Here is a 10,005-nt window from a genome sequence, read left to right as displayed (position 1 = left end):
GCATTTACCAGTTCCTCTTCATCATAGTGCCATTTGGTGCTGCGAAATTATCAAGTGATTAATTGCACATTTAAAGGTCTCAAGGAATCTGTGAAGTAACCCCCTGAATGGTAAATTTGCAACTTTATGGTTATTTTTGGATACTATTCGACATTTGATTCTTCTGTTCATCACCTTATTAGAATTAGAAATGTAATGAGATTCCTTTTACCATGAAAGAGTGGAAATGGAGACTTTCAAAGGACATTCCCAGTGTAAGGGACGCACCGAGAATATGTGACCCCCTCTGGGTGAAGTCGCCAGAGGTTAGCCCTACAGGTTTGAAAATGCCATGAAAAGCACTTCAGCAAGCATCAGTCTTAGCGATGCCAGGGGAGGATTTTTTAATTATGAATTCACCTATGATTTCATTTGGAACTATTCTCGCCTTAAGGAATAAAAAGAAGCAGGAAGGGATTCTCTTATGCCTGGAGTGGGCTGTTGTTCATTTGGAACAATGTAAAATCAGCTGCACAAGTATGCTCAAACCTTTGGGACATTGCTATGTGCTATATATCTTTGTTACACAGATGTGTATTTAGATTTTCAATACATTACTTACCTTTTCTTTTTGGCCAAGGCCCCTGGTGAGGAGGATCCTGTTTGTGTTTGCTTTGGCAAAATAGCTGCCAGAAAATAAACCACAAACAGTGAAATAAGAGAACAATTATGGGGTTTATATAATGATGCTACATTTTGTGTGGATTTAGCTGTGTCAGACTATGGTGGCTATTCATCCGAGCCAGAGTACACTGACCAGGAATATGCAGGAGGAGGAGGCCAAGTCAGCAGCAACACAGCTTTTGTATAAGTCAGTTAGTAAGTAAACACACAGGTTTATCACCAGCTTCAAGACAACAACACTGCTGGCCAGAATAATACAGTATGCCTTGGTGGCAGCAACTTTCCTTTGGGGATGATAAAGACTTGGGACTGGGAGCTAACAGTGCTAGCCAAAAGAAAACCATGCTGCAGTGAGTTTGCTTTCTTCTGCTTTGACTGAGTATGTGTTTCCATAATAGAATGCAATGTTTAAGCAATGTAATAAATCCGTGTGATAGTGGATGATACAGTATGTGACTTTTATCCTAACAGCTGTTAATTAGCAAAGTTAGCAATGATGATCAGGTGCACTTTAAGATTTTCCTAGAATGGCGAAGGCCATACTCTGTCTCTGGTTGTCTTCCCCTGATATTCTTACCCTAATCCTAACCAATCTCACTCACTCCTAATGTCAAACCTAACCCTCCCAACCAACGAAGGCAACGGCTATGAGCCAATCAGAATAGGTTAGGCTATGACTCCACCATGCTCTGAAAAACAATGGCGCTGTAGAAGTCCCCACGTTCTACCACGAAATCTTGCAGTATTAGTTTTCTTTGGGCAAAATACTGTACTCTCTATGCAGGTTAATTACATTTCAGGGTTTTTCAAAACTGTCAAGTGACACCACCTAGACTACATTATTAAACACTCAACAAATAGCTGTTAAATGCAAGAGACATATGCTAAATGATTTATTTTATCATTTGAAAGCAGAGGTGCTAGGTGATAAGGTATTCATATTATCACAACAGTCGGAAATAATTACGTGAACAGATTTAAATTTTTTTGGCTTTGGAGGAGGAATTTCATGGACATAAAATAAAAACAGTAGCGATTTGCTGGTGAGCAATCATGAATATTTGAGAAACAGTTGAATAAGTAAGAAGAAAAGATGAATTCTTTAGCAAATACAGCTAACTGTGAAGGTTAGTAGATAATGACATGAAATGCTCTTTTTGAAAACACCATATTCATTTCCAGTTTGGAAAATGTGTTTAATGGCTCAAGTTGTCAATTCCAAACACTCCCTATCAGCGGTTGACAGAGACACCTTGCATTTACCCAAAGAAATCCTCGTTGTTTCAGCTCTGATTTCTAGAGAGGCTTTAAGCTGCCAGAGATTTGAAAAGCTCACAGGTGTAATTGTGTTGTGTTCAAGGCTCGCTCCTCACTCGAGCGAAGGAAACAAAGCGAGTGACTCCTGGCACGCACACACCTTCCCACTCAGAGTGCCCTCCAAGGCTTTGCCGGTTAGCACATTCAGGCCTCACCATTCCCTACCTGTATTGGCCCCTGTGTGCGAATGAGAACAATAGCTGTCTGGGAATGGTGCCCCCCATCCACCCCGTCACATCATCTTTTTGGCTCCATGCTGACAGCAACAATGTCCATGTCATCTTCACGTGGCTGCAGGTAGCAGTGGTAATGCCTGGGCTGGAGCAACTGGTCTTTCACTGGTTGATAGGATACATTATCCACACCTGCCTTTTACACTGATCGGATTAACATCAGGCATGAATGGAGGTGTTGGAAACCAGTTTCTGTTATTCTTGGCTTTGAAAAATATTGAAAATATTGCTATTCCTCTGGATTGTATAAAGCTTAGTGGCTAAGGATGTAAACACTGCAACTACTTCCAGATCAACTGCATAGATAATGAGTGTGTTTGTCACCATTTAAATAACTGTGGCTCTAAAGCTTTCATATAAAGGCCATCCGCGGAATAATGAGAAATATTCTTCTTTTGCTTAGCGACACTTGGGATTTGGAGTTTCTTTTGGAGTTTTTTTTTAATTAATCAGTACCATGCAAATGAACTGGGCAAGGTTTTCCTCATACGTAGTGCAACGTTGTTTGCACAAGTATTGCAAAAGTGTTGTGCACAACACTTTTAAACAATCTGCCCTGTGAAATCAGTAGTTATTAATCAAAAGTTAAGGAGGTGTCAAGCAAATGCAGTCTCCAGGATTTAGAAATAAGGGCCTCTCTGTTGTCTTTGTGTTTTAGAATAAAACTAGAATAAAATTTGTCTATGTCTTAATTACTATCAGTTTTAGGAGGAGATAGACAATGCAGTAAGGGACTTTAATAGTGTTGTTTGTAATACAACCATAGTCTTAATGTGTACTAATGTGTGGCTTTGTTGGAATATATAATGTAGTTTATTTGAAGTCCTGCAGACACATCAATGTTTTCCCTTGTGGCCACAAATGCTTTAATTTGACTTGGAAAGATACATGAAGCAGTTAAAATTGAAATATGACTGAACAGAAACGTGTTCACTCCAATCTGAAAGCTCTAAAGGCATATTATTAAAGAGCATTAGTCTGTCTGAGCAATGTCATTGTAACTGTGCAAAGAACTGGCTTGTGCCCCATGGGATATTATGACAACCCACACTATATATTAGGTTGTCTTGACACCCACAAAGTTGTCTTGCATCCAATATGATTAGATGATGATTTCAAGAGAAGTAAGTGAGTCAATTTGGGCTTTGTATCACACTTTAGTGCAAAAACATCATGTTGTTGAAAACACCTTTGACTAACTTTCTAAAAGTGGTGACTTGACAACTCTACAATGATGACAATTTATCTCAAAGAGCTAGTTGAGGTGCATATTAGAGTATAGTTAGGGGCAAGATGGACCATTAAACATAAAGAGGACCTGAAAGCTCTCTGTTTTGTATAATCTCTGTTCAGGTTTTACATCATGGTGAAATTATGAAATCTGTGTCCTAAGGCTCTTCTTTTCTGAACCTCTTTTTTGCTTTTTATGGCAAACTTTCTCAGCACATTTTCGTACCCTAAAGGTTAGCTACGAGCAAATTGGCTTTGCTTGATGTGAAGTATTCTGCCTCCTGGAAATATACCAGCGTTGGCAAGCAAAGGGTAATTTTAGATGCTTGGAAGATGTAAGAAGATGAACATATGTATGTAACATCTTGGAAGATGTATCTGTAGGGACAGATATAATATGTTAAGGGCCCCAAACGTCGGCTGACATGTTACAAGAGGGTTTTCTATCAGCTAAATGTGGTTTCTTTGCAAGCATGTGTACTATTATGGTTTATTTGGGCTTCAGTGGCACAACTCTACAAATTAGACACACACCAAATTATCCCTGAGCAAAACTCTGCACTCTTTCACATGTCATTATCTAAATATACTCTGGTGCAATCAAAATGGTTCAATTCAAATGCAATCTCATCTTCTATCTTGGAGTTTCCTTTGAATTTGATTTCTGAACATTAACTGGCCCATCTTATCTTTCCACCATTCCCATGCTTAACTTCAAGAATGTGTCAGTAATACATCAACACTGCTGTTAGAAAATGTTTAATCTTGGTGGTTATTTGACAAATGTTTCTTTTTTTCGCCTACAGTATGGTGAAGTTATGGTGATGTGTGTTCAGTTACAGAGATAAGTAGATTTCTGCTGCCTTTTCCACTCCCTGTAAAGATATCTGGAACATCTGTTTGAACACACTTCCCCATTAGTACCAGAGGGTGACAACTAAGTCTCATAAGTTATGCTGTGAGTGTGTGTGACTGTCTGTCTGTCTGTCTGAAAATTTTCCGGCTGTGATAAAATACAAACCCCAATTCCAATGAAATTGGGATGTTGTGTAAAACTTACATAAAATGAGAATGCAAAGACTTTCAAATCCTTGATCCTATATTCAATTGACTACACTACAAAGACAAGATATTTAATGTTCAAACCGATTTTAACTGACTTCATAGTTTTCTTGAAAATAGTCACTCATTATAAATTTGATGCCTGCAACAAATTCCAAAAAAGCTGGGAAAGGGGAAAGAAAAGATTGGGAAAGTTGAGTAATGCTCAAAAAACACCTGTTTGGAACATTCCACAGGTGAACAGATTTATTGGAAACATGTGAGTGTCATGATTAGGTATAAAAGGAGCATCGCCAAAAGGCTCAGTTGTTTTTTGGGCGGAGGTTCACCACTGAACAACTACATGAGTAAATAGTCTGAAAGTTCTTGAAAAACGTTTCTCAACATACAATTGCAAGGAATTCATTTGAAATGGAATGGCGCAGAGTGGAAATGCGTGCTGTGTCCACGAGTCCACATGTCAAATAGTTTCTGAAAATCATAGATGTCATGTCCCCCGGGCCAAGAGGAAAAGGACCATCCAGATTGTCATCAGTGCAAACTTCAAAAGCCAGCGTTTGTGATGGTATGGGGAAGGGTTAGTGCCCATGGGCAACATACAGTATGCTGCTGTTGCTTATTAAGCAACACTGTGCCAAGCCACATTCTGCATTCAACATTGTAGCTTCGTAGTAAAAGAGTGTGGGTACTAGACCGGCCTGCTGGCAGTCCAGACCTGTCTCGCATTGAAGGTTTGTGGCCAATATGAAGCGCAACCTTTGACAAAGGAGACCCCGGACTGTTGATCAACTGAAGCCTGACATCAAGCAAGAATGGAAAGGAATTCCACCTAGCTTCAACAATTAGTATCCTCAGTTCCCAAACACTTGTTGAGTGTTGTTAAAAGGAAAGGTGATGTAACACAGTGGTAAACATGCCCCTGTCCTTGCTTCTTTGGAGCATGTTGCAGGCATCAAATTCAAAATGAGTGAATATTTGCAAAAAGAAAAAATGAAGTTCATCAGTTTGAACATTAAATACATTGTCTTGGTAGTGCATTCAACTGAATATAGGTTGAAAAGGATTTGCAAGTAATTGTATTCAGATTTTATTCAAGTTTTACACAATGCCCCAACTTCATTGGAATCGGGGTTTGTAATGTCAAGAAAAACATGCTGCTCAAAAACATCCACTGAAGGTTATGTTAACAGTAATAAAAAGACTCAATCAAATGCACTCTGCTAGCACAGCATCACTATGATGCCTGAGCCCCTGGGCTGTCATTGGACCAAAATATGGGAACAGCTGAAGTTTAAGAGGTGATGTTGTTTCTAAAGACAGAATTTATTCTGGGTCGCTGATAAAATCAAATACTCCTACTGCAAGTGTTTTATTGCTGTTATTATTCCTCCCAGTGGTTTTGCTGAGCATGCCGTTTTGGCTTAAGATTCAGTCTTTTGGCCTTCGTGGCTAAAATATTTTGCACATGCTGGAAGTTCCCCCACCATCGCTGCATGTGTTGTCCAAGTAACAGTGAGTGGACAGGTTTGCCTCAGAAGAGTGAGTCGTTAAAGACAGAAACTGCAGCAACTTGCAAAGTAATCCTGAGTGACTGGTACTGATCCATAGTTATATCAACCATGCTATTTAGTGCTCTGTATTGGCCTAAAAATATGCATTGTCCTGCAGCACTCTATTGGGTAGTAGAAACCCCAAAAACTACATTTTTTTCTTCTTTTGGATTTCCAGCTTTAAGAGTATTATATTTTTAATCTGCAGCTTTGTTACAATTTATGTATTAATTTATATAAACTTTTTGTTTCAAGATGAAATACATAATAATGGCTTAACAAGTGCTTTGACATATCAAACACTCTTGGGAAATTCAGCTGGGAAATGTAGCTGGAAAAGGACACCACTGACCCTGGATATTTAACAATTCATTTCAAGCCAGTCGATCATGTGATGATGCATTCAACATTTAAAGTCAGGGGACATCACATGAGCACTTCATATTTACTATGTGTCTTTTGGGTTCAGGTGCGGATCAACGGAGACACACCAACAATGGTGTTAACCACTTGCTAAGGCTTAGGCTCTGCGTAGTGTCTACATAAAACTTTAAATCAGCTTTTAGTCATGTTGTCGCTATGATTCTACATCCTGACTTTTAAATGAGGTGAAGGTGCAGGCCAAATGCATACCAACACAGACTGGGACGCATGCAAGGGCAGTGCAAAATATTCTGCAAATCTTACATTGGGTGTCATTTTCACACTTGGTCATGGTTTTGGCATACATGTAAACAGTCTGCAAGGATCTTAGTGGATATAGGCAGATGACAAATTGCCACCACACAAACTTTCCCAGCCATGCAGATGCAGTAACCCTTCCGCTTTAGCCTACTGGGCCTTAGAAGGCTATTGTTTCGTAGGCCAAACCTTCCAAGATGTTAGGTCTGTGAGGTTCCAGCATTGGGGCACAACTTGCAAGTTATTCTTTTCTGGCACCATTTAGTAGGTCATTTTCAACATGGCTGCAGAAGACAGCTTATTCTCTCTGAGACTACTGACAGTGGCATGATTAGAAGACGTAGAAATAATTACTAATGAATGCACTGGCTGATAATGTGAGTGTATGCTGATTATTTGGGTCGGAAGCTGTGCCTGTGTGGTTTGCAAATTGGAGGGATTCTGTGCATGCATTATGAACATTGACTGTCTGTGCACAGTAAAGATTGCAGATGAAATTAGATTTGTTTTGTGTGTGTGTGTGTGCGTGTGTGTGTGTGTGTGTGTGTGTGCGCGTGTGTACATGAGAGTGTAAACCATGAGTAATTTCCTGAATAAAATTACCCCAGGAATTACTGGGTCAAATTTATCTCAGAACTCACACATGGCGGTAATGTATTTCCAGGACTTGCGCATGACAGCTTGTTTTATTTTTATTTTTTAAATGTAGAAATCATGCATCAAAATGAGTAGAATTGGTGATGTAGTGCCCCATTACAGTTGAGCAAAATATTGACTTAGTAAGTCCAGGCTGTGTCAAAACATTTCAAAAAATATTATTGGCTTCAGATTATCTTTTGCCTTTTTATTAATCCCCGGCAGGTTAACCCTTGTGTTGTCTTTGCGTCAAAATTGAAAGTCAACACTTTAGTTGACGCTTTTTAATCCATGTTTGTAACTTTTTCTTATGTTTTTGTCCCATTTTTCAACACTTTTTTCATTGTTTGTCACTTTTTGACGTTTTCAACACCACGTAACAATAACTGTTTAACTTTACTTTACAGTTATTTTTGGAATATGGTCAATAAACCTCATTTATAAGAAAATTACACCTAATGTTTGAGTTACAAAAGCAGAAAGTAGGAATTATTTAGCCTATAATTTGGAAGGAATATGTTGATGGATAATCACATACTGGAATATGTCAACTTTTACTCAATACTTTTTCAGAATCACTTACACTTTTTTCTCCAAATGCTGTAAAATTGAATAAGACGCCCCAAAATTCTCTGAAAGTAGAGATGTGTACTTGCCAAAGAGCGTTATTTGGGGTAATTTAAAAGAATAGGAAAACGGGTCAATTTTACCCAAGGACAAGATGAGGGTTAAATGACCAAAATACCGAATATGTTCAGTTTAATGTCAGTTTTGTGTCCCTGTTGTCACCTTTGGTGTTATTTTTTTGGACCTGTAAGTCCTGAATATAACAAGTAGCGGTGCCGTGCAAGCTGTTAACTGTGCTTGAGATGTGAAATCACTGTGACCCCATTATATCAAGGCTTTTGCCTGTTGCTTCACTCCAAACAGCTATCACATCTCACTAATACCTACCAATTATTATCTGTATAGTCTTACAGAAAGAAAGAGGCGGTAACACACACCCTAATAACAACGCTCATAGGAATCAATTTAATGACTTTAAACTGAAGTTTGAAGTCCATCTTCTAACCTTCGTTCATTTAACATGTTTAACTTGTTCTACATTAAGTCATGTTTTAGTGATTCTGTCGGATTGCCTTTGTCCCTAGGCTAATCAAACATCAAACTACTGACATACAGTTTTTGTCTGTTAATACAGTAGTAATAAGGCTGATATATTGTCACAGAGAGATACATATTCAAATATGATTTCTAGAAGTCATGGTGACATAAAACGTTTGTCTCGTATAAAAACTGTCTTATGGTATTAAAGTTTTACCTGAATTTTGAATAGAATTAAAACATATTATACAACGTAAAATATATGAGGAATCAATTCATTAAACAGCCACACTGTTGGATGTGTGATATGACACAAATTGTACTTTAAGAAGTGTTCATACTAAATTATCAGTCGCTTAATCTAAATCTCAAAAGTTTCATACAGTGCACTGACAGTATACATGTATGTGTGTGTGTGTGTGTGTGTGTGCGCGTGTGCGTGTGCGTGTGTGTGTGTGTGTGCGCGTGTGCGTGCGCGTGTGCGTGCACGTGTGCGTGCGCGTGTGCGTGTACCTCACAAAAGGGGTGATGAAAGCAGGCAAACAAGCAGAATGTTTCATTGCAGTAAATGGCTTTTCAACTCCCATCCCACTCCCCCGTTGAGCAATTCAAACAGGTCACAATGGAATGTACATGGCTGCATGATATACGCAGCAAATGCTGTTTAAATCTAAGCAGAGGTGCTTTGAAAGCATTTTGCGCCATGAAAATGTTTCTTAAATGGAGCTATTGTGTCTGGAAAAGTCATTTTTTCACTCGTCGCCTCTTTCAGGTTTCGGAGAAGCAGATAGAAAAATGACTGAACTAATTCCTTTCCATAAAGATGTAAAATAAAGGCAAGGCCACTCTTTATATAACACTTCAAAAATATGAAATACTGCATGAGCGTTAAAACCCTCTCTACAAAGGGCAGAAATATTTTTAAAGATCAAAAAGATTTAACCAAGATGTAGAGGTTGTCCGGCCAAGTAATGTAGCTTAGTGTAAATTCTTTCAGGAAGACCTAACTTTTAATCAGTGCACTCCTAAATCAATTCAGCTGTTATCCTAATAAGTACTTTTCTGCTGCGCATATCTGCAACTAGTCTCTCCTGATTTAATGTAGCTCAGCGTAAATTCTTTCAGGAAGACCTAATTTAATCAATGCTCTCTTTCTAACTCGAATCAGCTGGTGGAGGCGTTCACCTTCCTGCTTAACCAATCAGAATCATATACAAATTGCAAGGGCCAATCACAGAGTCATGCCCCTGCTTTTAAAGAACCTGTTTCTCCCTGTGCTATTCAGCATCAATGTGGGCAAAGACTGCTCTTTTTGTTTCATTAGGGATGTTTGTTTTGCCAGTATAAGATAAGAAATAAACAACAAACAATGCAGGTTAGGAGCCCATAGTGTACCATATGAGGTATTCACCTTACTCCAGTGAAGGTGGTAATGATTTCTCAGGCTGGTAACCTTGCATGCATCTCTTGCCAGTGGATGCATTCTTTTCCAAGCAACACACACACACACACACACACACACACACACA

General features: G+C 38.8%; 2 long non-coding RNA genes across 2 annotated transcripts in view; one reads left to right on the top strand and one right to left on the bottom strand.

Annotated features, from left to right (window-relative positions):
* LOC116674119 (uncharacterized) overlaps positions 1 to 1,257 on the top strand; it is a 14,149-nt gene extending 12,892 nt beyond the window's left edge. The window contains exon 3 of the long non-coding RNA XR_004327983.1: positions 1,200 to 1,257. This is a non-coding gene — a long non-coding RNA (uncharacterized LOC116674119). The remainder of the gene's footprint in view (positions 1 to 1,199) is intronic.
* Positions 1 to 10,005, bottom strand: part of LOC116674117 (uncharacterized) — a 15,271-nt gene that overhangs the window by 3,616 nt on the left and 1,650 nt on the right. Inside the window, exon 2 of the long non-coding RNA XR_004327981.1 lies at positions 6,563 to 6,564. This is a non-coding gene — a long non-coding RNA (uncharacterized LOC116674117). The remainder of the gene's footprint in view (positions 1 to 6,562; positions 6,565 to 10,005) is intronic.

The sequence above is a fragment of the Etheostoma spectabile genome, chromosome 24, assembly GCF_008692095.1.
Source record: "Etheostoma spectabile isolate EspeVRDwgs_2016 chromosome 24, UIUC_Espe_1.0, whole genome shotgun sequence".
NCBI lineage: Eukaryota > Metazoa > Chordata > Actinopteri > Perciformes > Percidae > Etheostoma > Etheostoma spectabile.
Note: the sequence above shows the minus strand (reverse complement) of the source record. Positions and strands in the feature narration are given on the sequence as shown.